Source organism: Schistocerca piceifrons, chromosome X (genome assembly GCF_021461385.2).
Source record: "Schistocerca piceifrons isolate TAMUIC-IGC-003096 chromosome X, iqSchPice1.1, whole genome shotgun sequence".
Classification (NCBI taxonomy): domain Eukaryota; kingdom Metazoa; phylum Arthropoda; class Insecta; order Orthoptera; family Acrididae; genus Schistocerca; species Schistocerca piceifrons.
In genome coordinates this window covers 467,298,778-467,326,562 of record NC_060149.1, presented here as the reverse complement: position 1 = coordinate 467,326,562, position 27,785 = coordinate 467,298,778, and the positions used below count along the sequence as shown (strand labels likewise).

General features: G+C 42.5%; 1 protein-coding gene across 1 annotated transcript in view; it reads right to left on the bottom strand.

The window, feature by feature from the left end:
* The window catches only part of LOC124721645, a 504,773-nt gene that overhangs the window by 476,726 nt on the left and 262 nt on the right, over positions 1-27,785 (bottom strand). The gene's annotated exons all lie outside the window — the stretch shown is intronic.

Here is a 27,785-nt window from a genome sequence, read left to right as displayed (position 1 = left end):
CAGCAGCCTTTTCAGTAGTTGCAGGGGCAACAGTCTGGATGATTGACTGATCTGGCCTTGTAACATTAACCAAAACGGCCTTGCTGTGCTGGTACTGCGAACGGCTGAAAGCAAGGGGAAACTACGGCCGTAATTTTTACCGAGGGCATGCAGCTCTACTGTATGGATAAATGATGATGGCGTCCTCTTGGGTAAAATATTCTGGAGGTAAAATAGTCCCCCATTCGGATCTTCGGGCGGGGGCTACTCAAGAGGACGTCGTTATCAGGAGAAAGAAAACTGGCGTTCTACGGATCGGAGCGTGGAATGTCAGATCCCTTAATCGGGCAGGTACATTAGAAAATTTAAAAAGGGAAATGGATAGGTTAAAGTTAGATATAGTGGGAATTAGCGAAGTTCGGTGGCAGGAGGAACAAGATTTTTGGTCGGGTGAATGCAGGATTATAAATACAAAATCAAATAGGTGTAATGCAGGAGTAAGTTTAATAATGAATTTAAAAAAATAGGAGTTCGGGTAAGCTACTACAAACATAGTGAACGCATTACTGTGGCCAAGATAGACACGAAGCCCACACCTACAACAGTAGTACAAGTCTATATGCCAACTAGCTCTGCAGATGACGAAGAAATTGATGAAATGTTTGATGAGATAAAAGAAATTATTCAGGTAGTGAAGGGAGATGAAAATTTAATCGTCATGGGTGACGAATTCGAGAGTAGGAAAAGGGAGAGAAGGAAACATAGTAGGTGAATATGGACTGGGGCTAAGAAATGAAAGAGGAAGCCGCCTGGTAGAATTTTGCGCAGAGCATAACTTAATCATAGCTAACACTTGGTTCAAGAATCATGAAAGAAGGTTGAATACATGGAAGAACCCTGGAGATACTGACAGGTTTCAGATAGATTATATAATAGTAAGACAGAGATTTAGGAACCAGATTTTAAGTTGTAAGACATTTCCAGGGGCAGATGTGGACTCTGACCACAATCTATTGGTTATGAACTGTAGATTAAAACTGAAGAAACTGCAAAAAGGTGGGAATTTGAGGAGATGGGATCTGGATAAACTGAAAGAACCAGAGGATGTACAGAGTTTCAGGAAGAGCATAAAGGAACAATTGACAAGAATGGGGGAAAGAAATACAGTAGAAGAAGAATGGATAGCTTTGAGGGATGAAGTGGTGAAGGCAGCAGAGGATCAAGTAGGTAAAAAGACGAGGGCTAGTAGAAATCCTTGGGTGACAGAAGAAATATTGAATTTAATTGATGAAAGGAGAAAATATAAAAAATGCAGTAAGTGAAGCAGGCAAAAAGGAATACAAACGTCTCAAAAATGAGATCGACAGGAAGTGCAAAATGGCTAAGCAGGCATGGCTAGATGACAAATGTAAGGATGTAGAGGCATACCTCACTAGGGATAAGATAGGTACTGCCTACAGGAAAATTAAAGAGACCTTTGGAGAAAAGAGAACCATTTGTATGAATATCAAGGGCTCAGAAGGAAACCCAGTTCTAAGCAAAGAAGGGAAAGCATAAAGGTGGAAGGAGTATATAGAGGGTCTATACAAGGGTGATGTACTTGACGACAATATTATTGAAATGGAAGAGGATGTAGATGAAGATGGAATGGGAGATATGATACTGCATGAAGAGTTTGACAGAGCACTGAAAGACTGAGTCGAAACAAGGCCCCCGGAGTAGATGACATTCCATTACAACTACTGACAGCCTTGGGAGAGCCAGTCCTGACAAAACTCTACCATCTGCTGAGCAAGATGTATGAAACAGGCGAAATACCCTCAGACTTCAAGAAGAATATAATAATTCCCATCCCAAGGATGCACGCGTTGACAGATGTGAAAATTACCGAACTGTCAGTTTAATAAGTCACAGATGCAAAATACTAACACGAATTCTGTACAGACGAATGGAAAAACTGGTAGAAGCTGACCTCGGGGAAGATCAGTTTGGATTTCGTAGAAATATGGGAACACGTGAGGCAATACTGACCTTACGACGTATCTTAGAAGAAAGATTAAGGAAAGGCAAACCTACGCTTCTAGCATTGGTAGAGTTGGAGTAAGCTTTTGACAATGTTGACTGGAATAATCTCTTTCAAGTTCTGAAGGTGGCAGGGGTAAAATACAGGGAGTGAAAGGCTATGTACAATTTGTACAGAAACCAGATGGCAGTTATAAGAGTCAAGGGCCATGAAAGGGAAGCAGTGGTCGGCAAGGGAGTGAGACAGGGTTGTAGCGTCTCCCCAATGTTATTCAATCTGTATATTGAGCAAGCAGTAAAGGAAGCAAAAGAAAAATTCGGAGGTGTTAAAATCCATGGAGAAGATATAAAAACTTGAGGTTCGCCGACGACATTGTAATTCTGTCAGAGACAGCGAAGGACATGGAAGAGCAGTTGAATGGAATGGACAGTGTCTTGAAAGGAGGGTATAAGATGAACATCAACAAAAGCAAAACGAGGATAATGGAATGTAGTCGAATTAAGTCAGGCGATGCCGAGGGAATTAGATTAGGAAATGAGACACTTAAAGTAGTAAAGGAGTTTTGCTATTTGGGGAGCAAAGTAACTGATGATGGTCGAAGTAGAGAGGATATAATATGTAGACTGGCAATGGCAAGGAAAGCGTTTCTGAAGAAGAGAAATTTGTTAACATCGAGTATAGATTTAAGTGTCAGGAAGTCGTTTCCGAAAGTATATGTATGGAGTGTAGCCATGTATGGAAGTGAAACATGGACGATAAATAGTTTAGACAAGAAGAGAATAGAAACTTTTGAAATGTGGTGTTACAGAAGAATGCTGAAGATTAGCTGGGTAGATCACGTAACTAATGAGGAAGTATTGAATAGGATTGGGGAGAAGAGCAGTTTGTGGCACAACTTGACAAGAAGAAGGGATCGGTTGGCAGGACATATTATGAGACATCAAGGGATCACCAATTTAGTACAGGAGGGCAGCGTCCAGGGTAACAATCGTAGAGGGAGACCAGGAGATGAAGACACTAAGCAGATTCAGGAGGATGTAGGCTGCAGTACGTATTGGAGATGAAGAAGCCTGCACAGGATAGAGTAGCATGGAGAGCTGCATCAAACCAGTCTCAGGACTGAAGACCACAACAACAACAACCTGTACCCATTCCCGAGAAAAAGGGGTCTTAGTAGTCGGACAAACAGGCAACGAAGTGATCCTCTAACAGTTCCGTTTGAATCGATTGCCATTGCTGTTAATACATTTATCCCACTGTGAGACTAAATTTTAGTATTTTTACGGAAAAGTGTTGTCGATTGCCTAAGAAACCATGAGTGTACCCAGGCTTATATCTCTTCGTCCACAGGAAATCGACGACCGCGAATGCCTTTCTACAGCGATCCAAAAATATGTAAATGGCATGGGGAGGGTCGGGACTGGATAGAGGATGTGTAAGGGGTTGCCAGCGAAAATTCTTCAGCGTAGTCGAAACAACCTTGGCAACATGTAAGCGGGAATTATCCTGCAACAGAGTGATGACGTTCGTCAACTTCCCTAGGTGGCTGGACTTGGTGGAGCGCTTCAATTTTTGCGAAATGTCCACGTAACGCTGTTCGATATTTGCTGCCCTGCGTTCCTGAAAATCAATGAGTAACGGGCCCTTGCAATCAAAGAGAAAGGTCATTATGACTTTTCCAGAGCTGGCGTGCCTGGAGTTTCGACTATGCTGCAGAAATTTCTCTGCGAACCGTTTACATAAACTCTATCCAATCCCGATCCTCCCCATACCATTTACACAGAGTCTATCTCTCATAATGTGACTTCCATATTTTTGGAACCCTGAACAAAAACATTCTTGGCCTTGGACTTGATTCGGACGAAGAGGTGCACGCCTGAGTATAATCATGGTTCCCTACGCAACCGCAAATGCTTTCCCATGAAGGCAACGACCGTCTTGTCTCTCAGTGGCGTAGCTGTATAAGCAGTTATGGCAATTACTTTTGAAATAATAAATAGTTTATTCACTTTCTTCCATCTATATCTTTTTCATCTGACTGCCCCTTACAGTTTATGATTGCTTTTATGTTTAGAAGTATGTAGACCAGAGTAGCAGGACAAATCTGTATTAGGAAGTTTACAAAGATATTTACTTCGCAAAATCCAAGTGTTATGACGTTTGGGCTCTACAAAGCAGTCACCAGTACTAATCCACAATTTAACCTAACAATGTTTCTGATAAACAGCGTAGCTTCTGGATTCCTGCAAGCTTCACTTCCTGTTGAAGTTTTTCGATATCGTCTGCCCTGGAAGTTCCTTCACCTAAAGGCCACGGTAGAGCCAGTGAATCATAAGATTGATTACTGGTGGAACTGCAAGCAAAAATTTACCCGTTGCGGAACATTTTTAGACATGACACCCTACATATATTGAAGGTGATGCGGATCAAGAAGCTGTCCATCGAGTATCCGTCTTGTGGCAGTTAGAATTACAATAAATTCCGCAGAGAGTTATCTTTGACTGTTACCATGGTCGTCGGCAACCAAGAATAGAATACGGTCTTCCATTTCATGGGCGATTTTTGGTCACCATCGTTCGAAGATTCGGAGGATTAGAGATCCTGTTCCAGCGTGACAGCCGTGAATTACAGCGAATGTGTTGTGATTCAGCTATCGTCACTTCTGTTTCTTGAACACTACTGAGCAATCCTGCGTCACTGTAACATCAGCAAGACCATACATGTAACCGATTTCAAACCCCTCCCGAAACGTAGAACCTACGAAGGTATTAATTCTACATCTCGCTGCATTGCAGAACTCCACACATTGAGTGAGCGAAACGAACTACAAATGAATATCATCCAGAGTGTTGAGGTTGAATCGTAGATAGGGGGAGCTGTACACACAACTGAACAACTCTTATTTTAAATTTCCTTGCACCCGTCAAATATTAGAAAATTATTGCCATGTGCTTCGGATACCAGTTTCCGTATATTTTTCAGTCCATGCATACTTCTTAGGATACAGCTTTAACGCACAGTGTTGACACGTATCGTGGAATTGTGATATTTGAGTGGTTTAAACGTGTAAATGGTGGTCTACCTTAACATTACCTTACCCACCCTTTGATCAGATAGCCTATCGGGAAGAGTCACGGTTAATTTGGAACTATTCGAACCGCAGAATGCCACGGTTCGAAAAGCTCTGTGGCTGATGGAATTACAATTGTTGAGGTTAGGTAGAGGCTACTGAGCAGCACAATAAAGAAGTAAGATTTGGGTTTTGCGCGTCCTTGACGATAAGGTCATGGGGTAGGTCACTTTTAAAGGAACATGTCTGGTATTGAACTTAAGCTATTTGGGGAGACCACGGAAATGGTAAATCTGGATGTGCGGAAGCGGATTTGAACTTCCGCCTTACCGAATACGTGTCCTTTGCGCCCCCATGCTCTGTGAACAGTACCATAAGCATTCAAACAACGCATACCTTTACCTAGTTAAGTGCATGCTTGTGGTGAGTTGTGCTTCAGACGGGAAAAAACTGAAGCTATTCTTATAATCACAGCAAATGAATCAAATATAACATTTTATGTCCAATATTCATCTACTTTCTATGAGATGGATACATAAGAATAACGAATGTGTATACAGGGCGCGCAGAAAGTTCAGAAAAACGTTCAATTATTTATTGGTTCAAACGGCTCTGAGCACTGGGACTTAACTTCTGAGGTCGTCAGTCCCCTAGAACTTAGAACTACTTAAACCTAACTAACCTAAGGACATCACACACACCCATGCCCGAGGCAGGATTCGAACCTGCGACCGTAGCGGTCGCGCGAATCCAGACAGTAGCGCCTAGAACCGCTCGGCCACCCGACCGGCTCAATTATTTATTGCACAAGAATCAAACATTGTACAGATATCGTACATATGTCATTTTGAAAAGAAACCCTGAAAGTTTTTTTTTCATGTATACCGCCACACGCACAGCGTAGTTTGGTGATTTTCCGATAGTCGGCGCTAGTGGCAAACGCGAGTTCAGGTGCGGAGGGAAGCTGATTCATGAAACAGCCTCCCCTATCACCAGATCGCACTCCGCGTGACTCTTTTCCATGGAGACACATTAAAGATCTGGTGTATGTACCGCCTCTACCACGTGATGTAGCAGAGCTCCAGGATGCCATGCTCGGACGGCTATCGCAAGAATTCGATTACCGTATTGACGTCTGCCGGTTCGCATATCGAATGTTTGTAAAAAATGCTTTCAGAGTTTCTCTTCAAAATGCAAATATATATGACATATGTACAATGTTTACTTCTCGTGTAATAAATAATTGTAAATGTTCCCAGACATTATGTACACCCTGTATATTCGTCGCCATATTGCATCCGAAGTATTTCAAAAGTAACTGCTCGTCCTGATAATCTACTCTTCATTACCACCATATAGATGTAGTCTTGTGATATATGGTGGGGTATTATATAAATAACAGTTAGCAAAAAGTAGCAATAAACTTTCCTTGCCTGACCATGCAGTAAATGATGTTAAAGGATCAACAGCCTCCCTCACTGAACGATCTTCAAACATTGCACTTTGTTTTTACTTTTACTTCGCTTGACACTCGAAATTGACCTACCTAAGTATTTAGATTTGGAACATTTTTTATATGCAATGGGGTTAACTACACCTCTTCGGCAATGTAACAATAGATGACTCAGTATTTTCCTTCATGAATCTGAACTTAAGGGCTAATAATTCTGCCTCTGTTATTCAGAGAAAAGCTTTGCCGTCGAATTAAATTCTAAATCCACGTTTATAAATCTCAATTTGTCTTTTTGGAAGAGTTCAGGGACCCGTCGACATCTGAATCACTGCTGTTTGTCGACGCTAAAGTACTTACGTTTTAATTACCTTGTAGCGACGCACGTCATCTTCACAATCCGTTTGTGAAATGCATAAATGTTATATGTGCACGAAAGTCCTTTCAAAGAACCAACGCAGGTCAGCCGAGAATTGAATAGGCTACGGAGCTGAACAGTTTTCGGTCAACGACGGTTGTTCGTTTTATTATTGAAAATATTACTGAATGACAGTTTTGAAGTGTGTTTTACTGCGGTGATATGAATGGCATTATTTTAACAATTCTTATCAGGATACACTTCAGTGGAGTGGTAATAACCGGCATACTTTTTTAAAAAAATTCAACTTCAAACTACACCTTATATCACCCAGTATACAGCGATGATTGTTGTCATGGTGGGAAGATTCCGGCCAAATTGTCATACACCACAGCGACATCATTCGAACATTCAGCTGCTATTCTGAGACACAAATCACTGAAGACCTTACGGTTACTGATCGTCCACGGTCACCATCACCATGCCATGTACAAATTGTGTTTTCTAGCCACCCCTGCGAGGAAACAACGGAAACTCGCTCTACCTTTTTGCAAAAACGGTGAGGCTATGTCAATCCAGAAAGTACGTGAGCGTTTCTATACGATTAGTTTGGTCTCTAAGCGAAAATTACGACTATTACTAGCAGGAAAACACTTGGAATAGAAAATGAATCAGTGGTGTCGTGTTCTCTTCGCCGACTAGTCCAGAATTTGTCCGATGGCTGACGTCGTAGACGAGAGGGGAAACGGGGAGGTATGAACGCACGTGTCTGGCATGTAATCCGATCGATTCATCTGGGAAGCGGATCAGTCATATTTTGGGCCACTGTTATGTACGGATGTCTGACGTTACTCAACGTCAACGAAGTTAATTTGAGGGCTATGCAGTATCAGGACAGGATCTTTCAGCTAGTGCGTAGCTCTACTGTCAACATTTATGTGATGGATTCGACACTGCACGATCACACCCTGTCGACTTCGTGAAGTCATTCCTTCAAAAGGTAGGAATCAAATGAATGGAATGGCTCGCAATACCTGCTGACGTGAACACAACTGAGAATGCCTTGAAACAGAATAAACTCTCAGTACGTCGTCTTACGAAGCGTCATCATGCACTGGACTACTTCAGACCATTTCAGGAGGGTCGCAGCCTGGGCGTGGAATAGCCTTGGGCAGCGACGTCTCGACGACCCTGTGGACAGCAGTCCAAGGAGTATCCAAGCATATGGGGTGGAGGAACAGGATACTGTGTGTTACTCAGAAGCACATTTTCATTTCACAGATGCGCACTTTCGAACAGATTGACTGTTCTGGTCATTGTACTTTTTTGTTTCGAAGTAAAGTTATTCTTTTCAACTTCGGTAAGATTTATTCTTTCATTCGCTACTTCCTCGAATCCGAGCTAATAGGTTCGCAGGTATGTAGTTGGTGCAGACCACTTTTAGTTGTTCGTATGTAGAGAATTTTCACAACACGTATTTTCTTTCAAGAAGTCTCAGCAAAAAGTTCCAGAAGTAATACCAGTAACAATACTTGTATTCTGAAAGTGTGTTAAGTGTAGATCCCACAGAATGTGTTCCATAAATCATTGATGAATGGGTATATGCTGAATAATTTCTTCACTTTCACACCATCTGTCTCTAATCATGTAGACTTAAAATGTAACTATCAATTCCAGCAATTATTTATATTTCGTGCAAATGAACACTATCTACTTTTTATATTTCATTGTTTCGATGCATTAAAAAAGAGAAGGAACTTCAGGATTAAGCCCTTTCAATGCCGCGACATTAGAGACGACGCACATGCTTGTATCGGGGAAAGAATGGAGAAGAGACTCGTCCTTGTTCTTTTTAAAGGAACCATCCTGGCATCTGTCGTACATGACTAAGGGAAATCACGGACAAGCAAAATCTATACTGTCGGATGAGGGACTTGAACCACTGTCTTCCTCGGTGGGAGGACAGTCGCTCAGCTCAGTCAATAGATTATATAGGTGCAAGTTGCGGCAGTCCTTGAGAAATGTTTATTACACTGACTGCTTACTGTCAAAATTTAATGAAAATCTATTTGCCTTGTACCATTTCTAGGTGTTTTCAACATTTCATTCGCTGCCCTTTCAGTAAGAGCAGTAAATTTAGTTTTAATCCTATCCTTGTGTAATCTGTAAGGAGGATATAATGTTCATCTTGTGAGATAAGTTGAACATTAATGTTTATTAGAAACAACAAAGAATCTAACAAAATTGTTTTATAACATAACCGTTTGCTTGAAAATTCAATGTGCTTATTGCTATGTGACGAACATGCGACTATTTCATTGCTTTCCATGATGCTGGTAAGAAAAAAATTACTTCGTTGAGAATTCCATAATAATTTTACATAGCAATTAGAATATCGCGATGAACACAATTAACAGTTTGTATGAGCTCGGACGTCATCACAGTGAAAAGAAACAGCGACCCAGGTAACTTTGATTTTAATTCCGTCTAATCCCTGTGCTTGATCGCTGACACATGTCAATTTACAATCGATTTGTGTCTTTGAGGACCATCTTCGCATCTGCTTTACGATTGAAAAATACAGATAGAGACAAATACGCAATGTAAACTACGTAGGATATATTTTTCAATATAAAACGTATTTGAAGGTAGTCACCGTTTGTCGAAAATGGTGAAAATTGATTTACATTTGCGATGAAGCAGAGTGATTAGAATGAATTAAAAATAATTATCCAAAGTTGTAGCTAAGTCAGAAAAAAGCTGCACCTAAGTGGTAATAGTATTTCATTTACTGATTCTATAATATAATTCGTCAACGTGAATGTAGCTCTTATAATTGATAGTCTGTATTGAAATCTGGACTTATATACTCTAGTTATACTTTTTATACTGCTTATTCATAAATACGTTTTATTTTTCTCACGACACTGATAAGAATTTTACAATAACGACTAAGTTGATTCATTACCTCTTGATGTAATTCTGAGCAATACTCTGACGTCACTTGTAACTATGGTTTTAGAAGAGTTTAATCTACGTCTACATGTTAATTTTTAAAGAGAACAGTTTGCAAAATACCTTATGGCTGTGACAACAGGTTTTATTTTCGACCTATATCAAAATCATTGGGTAAATATTTCTCTTGTCTGTTTTCCAAATCCTTTTTGAAATTTTCAACTGATTTTCCATTTATTATTCTTTTGGTTGTCCACTTATTATTTACATCAAAACATTAACATACTGACTGCCACGAGGCAACAGACGGGTACACCAGTTTTTCACACTGACGCCGTGCGTCCGCCAACCGCCAGCTCCACGACGCTTATTGCGGTATACAGTGTGGTCAGAAGCAGCCTGAGAAACTTGTAAGGGTGTCGCTGGTTAGGTTGTGCTGAGAAAAAGTTGTTAAGAAAAAAATTCTATACGTTGCGCCGTTTCCGAGTTAATTAGCACTGAAGTTAGCCAATCAGGCTATTGCGTACAAATTCAAGAGGCCCTCTCGAGACGGTGTCCCCAAACATGTTCTTCGTTTGGCCTCCTAAAACCGAAGATGGGAGCAATACAAAAATTGGACATTGGACAGTAGTAAGGATCGAGCCCGAACCAAAGGCTGAGCAGACCAGTGTGCTATCATCTACGCTATGAGACACTAATTGTGTCTGGCGGGCCGCTTGAATTTGCGCGCAGCGGCATAATTGGCTAACTTAAATGTTAATTGACTCGGGAACGGTGCAACGTATTGATTTTTTTACAGATATTTATTAACTCAATCTACACCCTTACAAGCTTTTCAGATCGTTTCTGACGACTCCGTTTAGTTCAGTACTGTCCACTAATTTGTATTTCTTGATTGAATTGACGCCAGTGTATGGGAAATCATGTACAATATCCTGTTCAACGATAGGAACGCCGTTTTCTGGGCATCATCCAAAGATATACAGTACTGAACAGCATGGAGCGTGTGGCCTCTGGCTTGCACGCGGCGTCATGCGTAAATCTCTGTTATGCCCACCGGCGCCCTCAAGGCAGTCAACATGGTAAATGAAAGCAGTGAGCGTAATTATCCGACACATCCGACACACAGTTAACTATGTCAGTTACACAATCATCCTTCAATGTGAATGTGCCTATACAAATGTTAACAGCAGATCTGCCGATTCCCATAAGCCGGCCACTGTGGCCGAGCGGTTCTAGGCGCTTCAGTCCGGAACCGCGCTGCTGCTACGGTCGCAGGTTCGAACCCTGCCTCGGGCATGGATGTATGTGATGTCCTTAGTTTGGTTAGGTTTAAGAAGTTCAGTCTACGGGACTGATGACCTCAGATGTTTAGTCTCTTAGTGCTTAGAACCATTTGAATCATTTGATTCCCATAACCTTGACCAGAAACAATGTTTGGCCAGTTAGAACATCGTATAAACTGGCTAGGGGCTTGGGTATGGGTATGCGTGCTATGCTATTGAAAATTTAAATGAGAATTTCCTCTTAATGAATTATTTATTTCTGTTTAAGTTCTAAATAACTTAATAAAGCCCCAAACTGTTTCATGAATATCACAATATTACCAGCTGAATTTTTTTATGTTCTGAATGTTAGCATTATTCCATTCCTACTTGGTTAGCACAAACTTCAAAATGACAGTGATTGAAAAATGTAACAATATCAATATTTTTCCAATGGTGTCCGTTTCCAAGGTAATAAACAACTTCTCTTTTCTTTATAGATGAGCTATCGTAGACGGATGTTTAAGGCATGTTACATCCAGCCTCATTCAACAGTCGTTTCAATATTTAAATGATATTGAAACAATACCAGTCTGCAAGCTACGATTCCTGAAAACAAATTAGAAGCAACTTATGTTATTTTGTTTGTTTTTGTGCATAAATTTATTACAATTTTTAATCACCCCAAGAGAAAGGCTTAAATTGTTTAACTATGCTATCTGTAATACAGAGAATCTGGCCTCAGAGTTTAGAACAGAGAAGGTGCTACCCTTACAAAAATCACTATGGAGCTGTTCTTGTAAATAGCAGATCTCTCCTTGAAGGTTCTCCCTCACTTCCAGCCTTACCTTTCCCTTCATACTTCGATATAGGCCATGAGTAGGGAACACCATCTGCAGTAGCATCGCCAAAAATCAAAATTCTGAGACAGTAGCTAGTTGTAGAAGTCAGTCTAATACAATGCTTACCTGTATTGCAGAGTAATTTGCTGGAGACCGATCGTAATGCCTCAAAGAAGGAACTATATCAGCTAATGACGAAACACCAGATGTTTGTTCTCTTTCTGAGACCCCTATTTACCACTGACACTTCCCATTCCTCTTCACCTTTCTGTCCCCTCAGCCTTTTCATTTTTTCCTTTAAACTGTCCAGCTCAAGCCGATTTGTTCGCTGTTGCAAGCTATTTTCCCTTCTGTGCAATTCATTATTTCCCACGTCGTTAAAGCCTCTCAAATTGAAGTACTCTAATCATAACTGCACGGCAGCTTAAACACTTGAAAGGTAGAGTTCGTTCGCAAACAATAAGAAACACGGGGCCAGCAACAAAGAACATTTTTATGTATTACAGAGAAAATGATTATTACTAAGAGAGATTGAACCACTTTTTTCAGCTCTCCCTGTTAATGAACACGGAAAATCGAATTCAAACGTACGTTGGAGGCACCTTTGCCAATAGAATTAATCAATTGGCCAACACATTTTTCTCCAACAAATTTAAATACAGCGAAAAAGTAAACATAACATTCCCTGATCACTACGTCTACTGATTAAGGCTATACGCTAGCGGATTGATGAAAATTTAACAGCTACAATAAAATTCTGCCCTCAGGCATGCCACAAAACTAATCTGTTACAGGATTTTTTATAATGACCCTGCAGCAATTAACTCAAACGCCTTGCATCATCTATGACGCAGCTATGGCGGTCCCAGCATAAAAACTGACTAAGAAATGTTTCATTTATTCACGCCACATGCTGCGTCCATCTGTATAACGCTAAGTTTACTTTTTAAGTAGTGAAAAGCACGATACACGTGTACTTTACGGCTCAGTTCACTGAAGTAACATTTTTCTTACATAATTTCCCAGTGGTTAATTATTAACCTTGCAATAAGCTTCAAATTGTTTGCCTCATTTAACTATCAGTGAAATAACTTCTTGCTCAGCCTTAAATATTTCATTAGACCCTATAAACGCACTATTTCCAATGAAATTTCACTGAAATTTATCTGTTCGAAATTCTGAAGATTATATTTTAAAACACTGTTTTGTTAGACTGGCTACTCTAAACCGTAATTTTACTGTGAGTGACTATGTTGCTGCCCTTGTCTACAGATTTTAAAATTACGAAGCATTCGACCCTTCAAAACAGAATTTTTAAAAAATATTGATATGTAGACACGATGTAATTCAAAAACAAGAGGATTAGTAATGAAAATTCTCAGAACAGTTACATTTTTCACAAACAAGTGGTGCTCTAGTTGAGGGTGGTTTGTAAATTAGTGTAATAAACGTTATTACGTAGTGTGATCGTCATGTCATGACAACAGCCGTCAGATGAGGGACGGCACAGCACACCACTAGAAATTTCATTTGTTGCTCTTGATGGTGAACAGTTTATTTAGACGGTATATTAATATCCAAATTTCAATCATGGCATTTACTGAACATGACACACAGTGCACTCCATTTCGCATGAACATCACACCATGGAGCGCTTACCTCTTGCAAAACGTCTTCACAATTATATGTGGTTTCCTTGTCCTTAAGCACTGCAGTTGTACAGCGTGTGCACAAAGTCCGGGAATACTTTCAATTATTTATTGCACAAGAACCAAACATTGTACAGATATCATACATACGTCATTTTGAAGAGAAATCCCGAAAGTTTTTTTTTTTTTTTTCTTCATGTGTACCACCACAGCGTAGTTTGGTACTTTGCCGAAAGTCAGCGCTAGTCGTAAACATGGCGAGTTCAGGTGTGGAGCGAGTTTTCTGTGTGTTGGAGTTCGACAAAAACAAGTGTGCTACAGCTGTTCAGCGGATGTTTACAACCTTGTACAATAAGAAGCCACCAACAAGGAAGGCCACTGGCACAACAAATTCGTTACGACGGGTTGCTTGTGTCCGGCAAAGAGAAGCGGACGGCCAAGTGTGAGTGAAGTGAGTGTGGAGCGCGTACGAGGGACATTCATAAGAAGTCCAAAGAAATCGGTGCGTCGTGCATTCCGTGAACTCGAAATAGCTCCAATGACAGTGTGGAAAGTCCTGAGACAGAAGCTATCTATACAACCATTCAAATTGGAGCTAGTACAGAAGCTCTATCACGACGACGAAGACAAGCGTTTCGAGTTTTGTTCGCCGTTGCAACAATTAAATGATAATGGGGATGGCATTGTTGATCGCTTAATTTTTAGCGACGAAGCCACTTCTCACACTAATGGGAAAGTGAACTGGCATAATTGTCGAATCTAGAAAAAAAGGCATCCATACGAATGCATTGAATTTGAACGTGATTCCCCAAAGGTAAATGTTTTTTGTGACTTGTCACATCGAAAACTGTACTGGCCGTTCGTCTTGGCTGAGAGCACTGTCACTGGATATTACTACTTGGACATGTTGCAGCAATGGCTGATGCCTCTAATTCAATCGGACTCTCCGTTCATCTTTCAGCAGGATGGGCTCCACCTCATTTTCATCGTGAAGTTCGTGGGTACCTGAACACGGAGCTGCCGCTTCGATGGGTCGGCCGTGCTACAGAAGGGGACAGCTGTTTCATGAACTGGCCTCCCAGATCACCAAATCTCACTCCGTGTGAATTTTTTCTGTGGGGACACATTAAAGATCTGGTGTATGTACCCCTTCTACCATGTGATGTAGTAGAGCTCCGGAAGAGAATACGGGAGGCGACTACCACAGTCGATGATGTCATGCTGGGACGGCTATCGCAAGATTTCTATTACCGTATTGACGTCTGCCGGATCAACTCATGGTTCACATATCGAATTTCTATTTAAAAAAAAAAACTTCAGATTTTCTCTTCAAAATGCATTATGTATGACATACGTACGATGTTTAATGAAATGGCTCTAAGCACTATGGGACTTAAAATCTGAGGTCATTAGTCCCCTAGACTTAGAACTACTTAAACCTAACCAACCTAAGGGCGTCACACACATTCATGCCCGAGGCAGGATTCGAACCTGCGACCGAAGCAGCAGCGCGGTTCCGGACTGAAGTGCCTAGAACCTCTCGGCCACCTCGGCCGGCTACGATGTTTAGTTCCTGTACAATAAATTATATTGAAAGTGTTCCCGGACTTTATGTTCACCCTGTATTTAGGAGGGCATGTTGAAAAGTAGTACCTCAGAATCATTCATTCTGTTCTCAATATTGGGTGAGGTGGTAAATGTCACGCCTATCATTCTCTTTACTTTTTCTCTTCGCTGACAACAAAGAAAGCACGAATTAGAGGAGTTCGTCCACACATCATGACAATGACAGACCACCCACGAGCGCTGTGACATCTGCAACAATCCGATGCCTTCAGTCTACTGTCATCGATCAGCCTCCGTACAGTAACGACTTGGCCCCATTCGATTTTCATCTGTTTCCAGAACTTAAAGAACTCCTTTGAGGACTTCAGTTTAAGACTGATGAACCTTTGCAAGCACAGGCGAGGTTGTGGCTCCGTCAACAAAGTCAAACAATTTACACTGACTGTATCAACAAACTGGTCTCTTGTTGGGAGGAATGTGTTCGTTGCCAGGGTGACTACGTTGCGAAATAAATACATAGACACGCAGAATAGTTATGTGGAATGTTGAGAAATTTTATTTTATTAAAAAAGCTTTAAGAGTTTTCACATACAAAATGCAGAAACATTACTTTTCAAGCGCGTTCTCTTATTTACACGTCCACTAAGTGAACAATACATCTAATATGCCAAAAGGTCTTTTAGTAGCTATTCAACATTGTTCCACCTTTCTAGAACCGCCCAATTTACAGTTCTTGTGTTACTGTATTACAAAAGAGTTATGAAAATGTACCTCACATTCTCAACAGTGAGACAGAGGTACCTGTCTAGTCACGGATGAAATATCAAAGAGTCTACGTCTTCAAACGTATCATCATAACTTGCAGTGAGAACAAGACTTCGTTTTCAGAATGACTTTTTCGCTCTGCAGCGAAGTGTGCGGTGATATGAAAATTCCTGGCAGATCGAAAAAGTGTACCGGATTGGGGCTCGAAGCCGGGACCTATACCTTTCGCGAGCAAGTGTTCTACCGACTGTCTATTCCTAATTTTGTTCGTTATTGTTCTCATCATTTGGTTTATGAGGACGTCACATGACACCCCCTGAAGTTGTACATTGAGTACGACACTCACTTTTTTTTTCTTCCTTCACAGAGGGCAGCCAGCCCTCTGACCGAACATGCTGAGCTACCGTGCCGACCAAAAAATGCCACCGAATGAGCTCGTTCTGAGCTTTACTTCGCTCAGTACCTCATCTCCTAGCTTCCGAACTTTCTCAAAAGTTCGCTTGGGAAACTTTTAGATCTTGCCTTTATTCGACTTATAAAACCCAGTACTGAACATTAAAAGTGCTAACTTGCACTTTAACTTTCCGAGTTATGGTTACACCGCGTAATTAAAACAGCGCTCGCTTGCCCGCCCGCCCGCCCGCCCTCCCTCTCTCTCTCTCTCTCTCTCTCTCTCTCTCTCTCTCTCTCTCTCTCGCACAACAAGGTTAATTTCAATATTCAGCACAAGAATCAGAAATTTATCTCCACAACAGCTGAATTTGGGCTGTGCAATCAATGATTTATTACTTACTTTATTTTTGGATCAGCGGATGCAAAATGATTCGTAGTTGTGGTCTACACTAGAGCTGTTTTCTCTTGGTTGTTTGGACACTGCTTTCATCGTCAGTAGCTCCACGATGAATTCTCAGGTGATGGCTGTGCGCACAGCACAATGATAATTCCTGATTTTAAGCTCCCTTTTTCAGTGAACGGTGTGGTATGGCAATGAAGAAAGTTCCATAAAAGTGGAGTAATGGTAGAGGTAACGGCAATGTTTGGACTTGATGATAGAGAGGGGTAGTTGTATACAAACTGAGAAGACGAATAGTGGTATGGGAGAAATCGGAGCCTATTTACGGATTTGTAAAGGTAAATTTACAGTAGTTTCAGACATGATGAAAGTGTGTAGACGTGAACAGGTGTTAATAGAAATGTGTCAGCATTAAGTAAAAAGATGTCAGTAGCTTAGTCTTGAAAGACACTACTATTACAATGGCGTGCGCCACGTTAAATACAGGATTTGCGAACTTTTGGGTGAGATGTGTGTTAATAGGATCTCCACTGGCATACTGCTTAGCATATGACCTAACTAGTCTTGACCGAAGTACTGTCGGCAAAACATTCCAAAACATTAATCGGAATGAATTCAGCTACAGCATTAATCCCTCTAGAATACATTTAACTCAGCCAGTGCTAAATATACTGGTGGAAAAACAAATACAACATCTTGAAAGACGATGTCGAGTTTGATACTAAAACAAAATATGCCACTTGGGAGGTTAGTTCATGAACTGATAATGGTTTCCACGTCTTCCGCCAGCAGATGGCGTAGTGGAGTAAATGCCAGAGCGCTATCTGCATGTATCCTTTAAACATAAATGCCCATGCCACTCAGCGTGGTGCACAAGTGTAGAACAAGCAGGCAGCACGCAACTGATACGCAGTCATGAGTCCTTACAGCCAACTTAGCGGGTTTTGGGGAGGTCAAATTGAGTTCTTTCGAAGGGTGAGATGATTCTCTCGAAGAAATGCGGCACAAGTTGGATATGGCAAGTCAGTTGTACAGCGATCCTGGCAACAGTGTACATGTGAGCAGCCTTACACTAAAAGGCAATGTTCTGGACTTCCACGCGACATAGATACGCCAGTCAAGATCGTCTTATAATAAGGACAGCAGCGGCAGACAGTACAGTTTCAACATTGCAGATACGAACAAATGTAACGCCACGAGTGTCAACACGAATCGTTGCAGCCCGGTTACTAGTAGCGAGTCTACGGGAAAGCACAACTCTAGATCGTCGTATACCCACGTTAGAGCATCTGTGTGCATGCCTCGTCTAGCGCTGTCAAAGGATCCTTGGAGCATGCAATGGCACAGTCTTCGGCAATGATAGCAGATTCTGCCCTCATGCAAGTGGTAGCCATTTGCGGATACGACGTAGACCTGGTGAGCGCTGTCCCCAACAGTGCATTCGCCCGAGACATACTGGTCCCATCTCAGCCTTATAGCCAGGGGTGCTACATGCTACTACTCTGGTTCATCTTAAGTGTTTGTAGAGGGAACGCTGACCAATGCTAGATACGTGCAGAATGTTGTTAGAAGAGTTTTCTACTGTACTCACAACAGAAAGTGATGTGCTGTTCTAACAGTATAATGCTCGCCCACACACTTCCTGTGAAACTCTATGAGCTCTGCAAGACGTGCAGCAGCTTCCCTGGCCAGCTCTCCAATCGAGCACACATGGGTTGGTTGGTAGGTTTAGTGTGTGTGGGGGGGGGGGGGGGGGGGGGGGCGAGTAGTGACTGAACTGCGAGGTCATCGGTCCCTTGTTCCCAGTATAACAATTACCCAAGAGAAAGAAGAAAACGAAGAAGTATGGCACAATAACAGGAGAAAGGAAGAACCAGAAGAACGATAAAAGGACAACAAACACTACAATGGACAAACTAGGACAAGAAAACCACAGGGAGACGCAAGAAACAGGGAGAAGAGATTCAAAACAAGAAAGCAGATTACCATGGCTGGCTGACCATGAGAATAAAAAAGGAGAAGGCAGCCACTCTGCAACACATTAAAACCTCCACACAGAGGGACAAAGGACATGCGCTAGAACTCAGATCAAATGATAAAACCCATCCTCACGAATAAAACGTAAAACTAACGCTGCTGTGGCGGCATTGTCGCCCAACGCCGAAGATAGGATGCTGAGACAGTTAAAAGTCCGCCGCAGAGCGGCTAAAAGTGGGCAGTCCAGGAAGAGGTGGACGACTGTCATTCGGGAGCCACAGCGACACTGAGGTGGGACCTCGCGACGAAGGAGGTAAACGTGTGAGCCACATATGGCCAAGGTGGAGTCGACAAAGAACAACTGATTCCCTGCGGGAAGCCCGCAGGGAAGACTTCCACACATTCGCAGTCTCCTTAATGACACGCAGTTTGTTTTGCATACTGTTATGCCACTCCATCTCCCAAAGCCAAAAAACCTTGCGGCGTAAGACAGAAAGCAGGTCAGTTTCAGAGATGTCCATCTCCAGGAGCGGTTTCCGCATTGCCTGTCTGGCCAGCCTGTCAGCAAGTTCGGTGACTTGAGTTCCGACGTGTCCTGGAGTCCACACAAACACCACTGAACGACTGGACCGTTCCAGGGCAGAGATGGACACCTGGATGTTCGTTACCAAAGGATGGCATTGAGGTGCTGCCAACACTTCCGCTTAAGCTGACGGAGGTGAGGAAGCCAAGTCAATCGGGCTTCGAAAAGCAGCCCTAAGAATCGGTATGTCTCCACTACAGTGAGTGGATCGTCATTAAGGTAGAGTTCTGGTTCCTGATGAACGGTACGGTGCCGACAGAAGTACATAACACACGACTTTGCGCCCGAAACGTGGAAACAGTGGGCTAGAGCCCATGTATGCGCCTTGTGGATGGCTCCATGTAGGCTCCGCTCAGCAACACCAGTACTGGTGGAGCAGTATTAAATGCAGAAGTCGTCTGCACACAGATACAGTGAGACGGATGACCCTACAGCTGCTGATACAACATTAATGGCCACTAAAAATAGAGATACACTCAATACGGAGCCCTGCTGGACCCCATTCTACTGCATATGGGGCAAACTAAGGGAGGCACCAACTTGGACACGAAAAGTACGTAGCGACAGGAAATTTTAGATAAAAATCGGGGGCAGGCCCAAGAGACCCCACTCGTATAATGTGGCAAGGATACGATGTCGCCAGGTCGTGCCATACGCTTTTCGTAAATCAAGAAACATGGCAACCAGGTGTTGGCGTCTGGAAAAGGCTGTTCGGATGGCAGACTCGAGGAACACAAGATTATCGGTGGTAGAGCGACTCTGGCGGAAGCCGCCCTGACATGGAGCCAGTAGGCCACGTGAATCCAGGACACAACCCAACCGCTGACAGACCATACGTTCCAGCAGCTCACAAAGAACGTTGGTGAGGCTGATGGGCCGATAGCTATCCACATCAAACGGATTTTTACCGGGTTTAAGCACCGGAATAATGGTGCTGTCCCGCCATTGCGATGGAAAGACACCATCGCACCACGCCCAGTTGAATATGAAGAGGAGATGTCGCTTGCAGTCAGATGAGAGAGGTTTAATCATCTGACCGTGGGTCTGATCTGGCCCAGGAGCTGTGTCAGGGCAATGTGCAAGGGCACTGAGGAGCTCCCATTCTGTAAATGGGTCGTTATAGGGTCCACTGTGGCATGTAGCGAACGAGCCGTTTGAGGGTGAGCAAGGCTGGGGGGTATTTCTCCGACGCAAAGGTTCGAGCATAGTGCTCTGCAATCGCGTTTGTGTCGTTAGACGACACGCAATTGATGTTAATGACAGGGACACACGCCGGGGGCACACTAAAGAACGATGGGTCGCGTTTTCCGCCACAGAAACGATCGTTGTAGTCACCTGCTCAACCACCACATCGATGTAGCCGTGTGGGGGAGATTCAGTAGTGACTGCAGAGGTGAAGGCTACCCAGTCTGCCTTGTTTAAAGGCCGTCTGGGTAGGAGTCCGTGAGCATGACGCTGGGGGAGTGAGAGGAAGATGGGGAAGTGGTTACTACCACACAGGTTGTCATGTGCTCTCCAGTGGATAGATGGGAGGAGTCTTGGGCTGCAAATTGATAAATAAATGGCCGAGTAACTAACAAGAGCCACACTGAAATATGTGGCGGCCCCAGTATTTAAGAGGCAGACGTCGATTTCGGACAGTAAATTTTCGACATCTTTACCATGGCCAGTAAGCATGGTGCTACCTTACAAGGCGTTATGGGCGTTAAAATATCCCAAAAGGAGGAAATGTTTAGGGAGTTGATCAATCAGTTTAGCCAAAACGTTCAGGTGTACCACACCATCTAGAGGGAGGTATACGTTGCAGATAGTTATTTCCTGCATCGTCCGTATCCTGATAGCCGCAGCTTCAAGAGGAGTTTGAAGGGGCATAGGTTCACTACATCCCAAGTTCAGAACATAAATGCAAACCCCAACTGACACTATTATATTCGCTATGGTTCTTGCAATATCTCCCACAGCCATGAAGGGCAGGGGTCCACATTGCCAGGAACCAGGTTTCCTGGAGGGCAATTCAGAAAACAGGATGTAGATGCTCAAATTTCCTCTTGGCCTCAGTGTAGGTCAATCAGTCCAGAGTTTTCTCGCTGTAAAATCCTGCAGTCTGGTGAGCAAGGGGAGTGATGCTCTCCACAGTTGACACAGATGGGAGGCAGGCACATGGAGTATTGGGATGGAATGGATGTCCAAAATCTCGACATGCGATGCTGGAAGTACAGCAGGAAGACATATGACGAATTTCGAGCACTTAAAGCACCGCATCGGGGGAGGGATATATGGCTTGAAATCACACCGGTATTCCATCACCTTGACCTTCTCCGTTAATGTGTCACACCTTCGAAGGCCAAGATGAAGGCACTGGTGACAACCTGGTTATCCCTTGGACCTCTATGAACACGCTGGACGAAATGAACTCGTCACTGTAAGTAGGCGTGCAGCTCGTCGTCAGACTGCGAAAAAAGGCTCCTGTGAAATGTAATACCCTGGACCATATTTCAGATCTTATGAGGCATGATGGTATTGGAAACATCCCCCAGCTTGCCACAAGCGAGTAATGCCCATGACTGGGTAGAGGATGCCATTTTTATCAAGACTGACCCTGACCGCAATTTGGACAAGCCCTCCACCTCCCCAAACTTGTCCTCTAAATGCTCTACAAGAAACTGGGGCTTCATGATGACAAAGGAGTCTCCATCGTACACACAAGGTACTGGGGCCAGTAAGGTTCGCTGCCATCCTTAGCCTGGCATTCCTCCCATGGTGTGGCCAGGGAGGGGAATGATTTAGGTTCATACTTCCTTGCATTGTACTGAGACTTTGAACACTTAGACTGCTGGCGTTTGATCACCAGCAAGTGATGATGTGGTACGCTTCATCGTGCATCATATGCCCTGATGCCACCCACTCTGACCAGGGGCCCTCCCCACGGGTGCCACCCAGCTGCAGCAAAGGCCACCAGACAGGATGGCCCAGGGTGAGTTACTCCTTGGCATATGTGGAGAGTTAACGGCGCATGCATCAACAGAGCAATCCCTGTGTAGTCAAGAGGCTACAACCAACAGGGTACATGGCAGCCCCACCACAATGGACTGGCTACCGTGCTGGATGAGGTGCAAAGAATTCCATGGTCCTCGTAGCTGCTGAAAACTACATTTCATAGTGGGTGGAGGAAATGCACCCAGGAAGGTGTCCTCGCTCAAGAGATAGAGGATGAGCAGGACTTCAATGCCATGATGAGAAAGTGGGCTAAAGATCTCAATGCACGATGGACACGATGCACCATGTAAGGTGCCCTTCGGGAAAATTTTGAGAAATAGAGGTGAAACCCTACAGCGAACCATCACATAATGGCCGAAAGGTGTGAGGCTCCTTTTAGTCACCTCTTACGACAGCAGCAATACCTCAGGCCTATTCTAACCCCTGGGCCCGCAGGAGGGAAGCAGATGTGGGACATGAAAGGACGACAAGTGACTCGAGTGACTCCTCCACCAAAATCTCTTACAGGGCTACACAAACAGATCGAACAGGTGTGCATTAACGAATTTCGAGACAGCGTTCGTCACCTATATGAGTGACTGCACGCCAGTGTCATTCACAAGAGTCCACACAAAAAGTGCGTTGGTTGGTACTACACGTACAAAAATTTCATAAAATCTAATCTGAGGAATAAATTTACTGTTTTATTCTGTACATAATACGAAGTATAGCCGGCATCATTTCTACCTTTTGTTAACCGCTGTTCCTCGAATCAACGGTAAGCTGCATGAGACTGGAAGAGAGAGAATTACATTAGATATTTTGGGTGCAACTGTTAAAGGAAACCTGGAGCTCGGCGACCGTGTCTCGTTAAGCATAATGATCACTCAAGCTTCCTAGACATCAGGAACAGCCCGACCTCAAGCTAATAATGTCATTTAACTACAGGAGGTAACGCAGCCAGTGACCGTCCAGATACGCTGTTGCTGACAGGTATTTATAGAAAAAGATAGTTGGAAGTTGCGCATGTAAGTTTTTGTTGCATACAATATCACAAGCTGAAAAGCCTAATAGGAATTCCTCCATTGTGTAACCTGTTTTGTATGGCGGCTCTGATGGATAACTGAGGGGCAGGGGGGGGGGGGGGAGGTAGATACCAACTGCTGTGCAAAACGGATCTACAGCAGTACCAGTCTGCTATTTAAAGTTAAAAACAATGTCAGCAACAAGGCCGCTACAAGTGAGAAACAACGTAAGCGTATTCAGTCAATTTTGTAATTAAATTGAACGCGAGAGTTTTACTTTATATATGCAAACTTATATTATAAACCGATTTCACAGATTTCAATTATGGACTCAAAGTGGCTGCCTTAACGTTGTCATTTTATGTCCGGTAACCTTGCTGAACAATCTGAAAATAAGCTATCTTGCTTGTAACAGAATAACTTTTAACTTTAGCATTATGTGATCACAGACATTTTACACCGTTTCCACCTTTTTACGTATCCTTCGGTAGTGTAAAAGTGGGAGATCTACTGACAACCAAGACAAGTAGACAAGGGAGCTCCATAAGAAACTAGGCCTATCAATTTCACTATTTTTTAAATTTTTGTTCTCACTCTTTGATCCGTCAAGGCATATCAACAGTCCTGGCACCTTATCACCGTGTTGTATTCACATTCGGTTAATAATTTCAGAAGATGAAAGTAAGACAAAATGCACAATAATTCAAATATTCTAGTGTCTAAACATTTAGCATATACAAGGAGTAAAAACTTCCTGAAGAGGAAGAGCTAAACTAAGCTTAACGGTTAGATATTTGGTACAAATAATGTTCAAAATACGTAACTATCAAAGCTCTGAAACTGGAAACACTATGTATTCTGAACATACTCTACAAGATTACGATCCGGAGATGTATCTGCCCAGTCATTGGGGACAAATATCTTCACATGAGAGAAAGTCATCAACCGGATCAACTCGATGCAGACTAACATCATGAACAAAGTCTGGACGGACTGCGCCCACAAAAACCGGCGCATGAAGTTTCAGTACCTCATATCTGTACCTCCGAACATCAAAGTAGTTATAAGATCGGTACGTTCATACAGCACTGTCTTCCCATCACCGAGCTGCTACTACTACTACTAGTACTACACCACTACTGAAATGATCTCATTCAATGTACATCCTCTCGTCATGCCGGACATCACTATGCCTCCAGAGGGATGAATGACGAAAACATTCTGCGAACTGTTGCGGGATTAAACTGAAGATAGCATTCCTTCGTTTGTTTTTGTACAATCTTTCTGCAGTGGATTTTGCAATTTAAATGCTCGTAATGAACAGCAGTGAACGCGACACACAACTGGTACGTGCACAAAGCCTTCAAACGTCAGTGTGGCACACTAAACATAGCCGAGACCGTCCACGTCCAACCTGTGTCAAGGTGACCGAGGATTTCACCCTGAAAAACTGGCTATATGTGGTGTCTGTACGAAAAGATGGATGATCAGGTACTATATCCCGTCCCCGATGAAGTCATTAAAGAAAGAGCACAACATCGGGTTGAGAGAATGACGGGGAAAAAGTCGGTCGTGTCCTCATCAAGGGAAACCTCCCGGCACTCCCTTAATCTGTTTAGGGAAATCATGGGAAACCTAAATTAGAATGGCCGAACGGAGAAGTGAACCCAAATAAGAGTCCCGTTTACCAGCCATTGTGGCACCTCATTGTGTTTATTTGTGACGTTACAATCAAGATTTCGTGCGATCACGTGTTATCATTATGGGGATAACGTAATGCCTTGAATCGTTTGTCACCCCGAAGGAGAGAGTATGCCTGCTCTGTAGAGACGTCGTAGCTCCAGTTTGTCGGAATAATTTTATGATCATTTACAGTGCTTGCTCATCTACTCTCATTCCATTTCTCTCATTTCTCTTCTATATTTGATTTTTAGCTGCCAATGTCTGTAATTAGTGACTGAGAAAAATTTTCAATTTAGAATTTTATTGTTCCAACAGTCAGTTGGAAACAAAGATTATGATGCTTTACAATGGCATCAACCAAATTATTATTACATCTTACACAAAAATTGTGTCCTAGTGTTTCAGCAAATATTGCATTACGAAACTACACGTTTAATGTTCGATCCCTGACTGAACTCAAGATTTCTTTCAGTATTTTGCGGGGCCTTCACCCCTACCAATTTTTGGGTGTGTAAAAGCTGTACAGTATGACTTGTAAAGGTGGACAATTTTATATTAAAACCTGATTTTTTACCTGCGCAATCCACCAAAATACCTTATAATTACTGATCAGATTTGTTGTTCACTTGTGTGTGTCACCGCTTCTCTAAGAGCTGACTGTATTTTTCAGAATTAACTCTGAAAATTGAAGATCCTCTGTGCCTCTAGGTCATCAAGAGCACTACATTACGAGTAACTTGGTTACAAAGGAAAAAAGGATGCAGCCGTTTGTTGGAGCCACTGTCAGACGTCCACCTACATTCAGAATGAGATTACTGAAAACTTAACTCCCGATGTACAGACGACGATCTGAAGAAGTGTGTCTTCCGAATGAAAATACAGTGCAGCAGACGCTGCGCTACCTCTGGGTAACTGTGGACTTAATATCGCGGAAATCTACACGGGCAACAAAAATAAAACCTAATCACGAGGCTTTAGTTGTCACTTGAACTTTAAGAACATCTCGAAGATGAAAGAAATTCGATATCTACAGGTGTTTGCTCGGAAACACCCAGTGTATAGCTTAATCCACAGTACCGTGGACTTGGCGAATAACGAAGCTAACATGTGATTCTCGTTGCCGCCCGTGATTTTTCGCCATCACAGGAAATTCTTTTGCATATTGATTATAATTACAAAATACAATTACAGGCATTACAAAAAACAATTACAGACTGTAATTTGGTAAAGACGTACGGCAAGAAGTTCACACCAACACCAATATTTCAGAAGCGATTTTTTGCACGTTATCTTCACAACCACGTAGTTACTAGCTTCAACACGATGTTCAGAGCGTTATGCCCACATTCGCGTAATACGCATGCAACGAAATATCAGTTGCATTTTTCAAAAAACATTTTCCGAAGAATTACTCCATGATAATTGCTACCAGCTATTACAAACTTATATAAGCTACAACAGCACTTGATCAAAAGTTGTGGACCTATGTAACCAGTCATATCACACTGGCTGCAAGACTGTCACAGTAAATTAGTACAATTTGTCCATTGCGATGTGGGCAGGACTCCACCATGTGATGTTTGGATGAAGAGGCGTAGCCATTTCTGGATTTGGAGAATTGAAATGGGCTACTAGTTACTATCTTTCACTACCTGCATTCATATTCTCTTAGGGAAATGTATACGAAGTAACAAGGAATGAAGGATGTAGTTCGAAAACGGACCGCTGTTCTTCCGGACACCAGTTTCGCCTCGCGATGAACGTCAGCGCTGATACCTGTTTATGTTTTCCTAACGCCATACAAGGAAACAACTGAAATGTAAACATCAGTTACCAATCTGGGAATTAAACACCTGCAACCTTAACACTAATTTTAAGAAGTCGTTAATGCCTCTCGGGTGTCGAGTTGTTTAAACCAGGAATGAACACGCCGTAAGCGAGACAGGCGTGTGACAGTACGCGCAAAAACAAAAAATGTGTAATTTATTACAGAGAACGTAAATGCGTACAGTTACCTTCAAAATATAATTTTCTGTAATTCACATTTCATTTTACAGATAACGACGTTTACATTTGTTTCACTCTCCATTTATCCGTAAATAACTATCTTTAATAACTGGTTTGACACTATTAAATGCTCCGCATGTTATTCACGTTCACCTTCGTCGTGAAAGAGTGACGACGTTGTTTACTTACATCACTACGTAGAGTTTCGTTTCAGGGCATTTAATACGAAATTGAAGAGCTCTCCAAGTATGTCTCCCTTCGCCAGCCACTGCCCTCTCCTATTTGCACCCATTACTTAATGTTTACCCTCCATCTAAAATTTCCAAGAGCGCTTTAAAACTCGTGTGACACTTCCGTTACGTCAAAATTGTAAATAAAGTTTTGGAGTTTATGCCTGACCGTTTAGTTACGTGTGGCACAAACAAGACAATGAATGTTAATTATTTATTACAGCATTTCTTAGAAAGCGGTTTACACGTTAGCCACCAATAGTTCGGACGCTTACATCCCCTATTTTACATAACGACTCAAGTGTTCTACCAAAAGAAGCGTTAGTACTCTTAACAGGTACGTGACTTTACTCTTCAATACGCTCAATTTTTTCCTTCCTAACAAGCTTCTTGACAACAGCTCAAATATTTCTTTATACTTCCTTCGGAATGATGTTTAAACTATGAAAAGTCGATTTCATATAGCTTTATTAAGTAGTGCATGTGAAGACCAATCAACTTTTAGTGAACACTTAAGAGAAAAGAAACTCATAAACGTTTTATAGCTCACGAATCCACGAGTGTTTAAAGGAAGAATGTCAACATTATG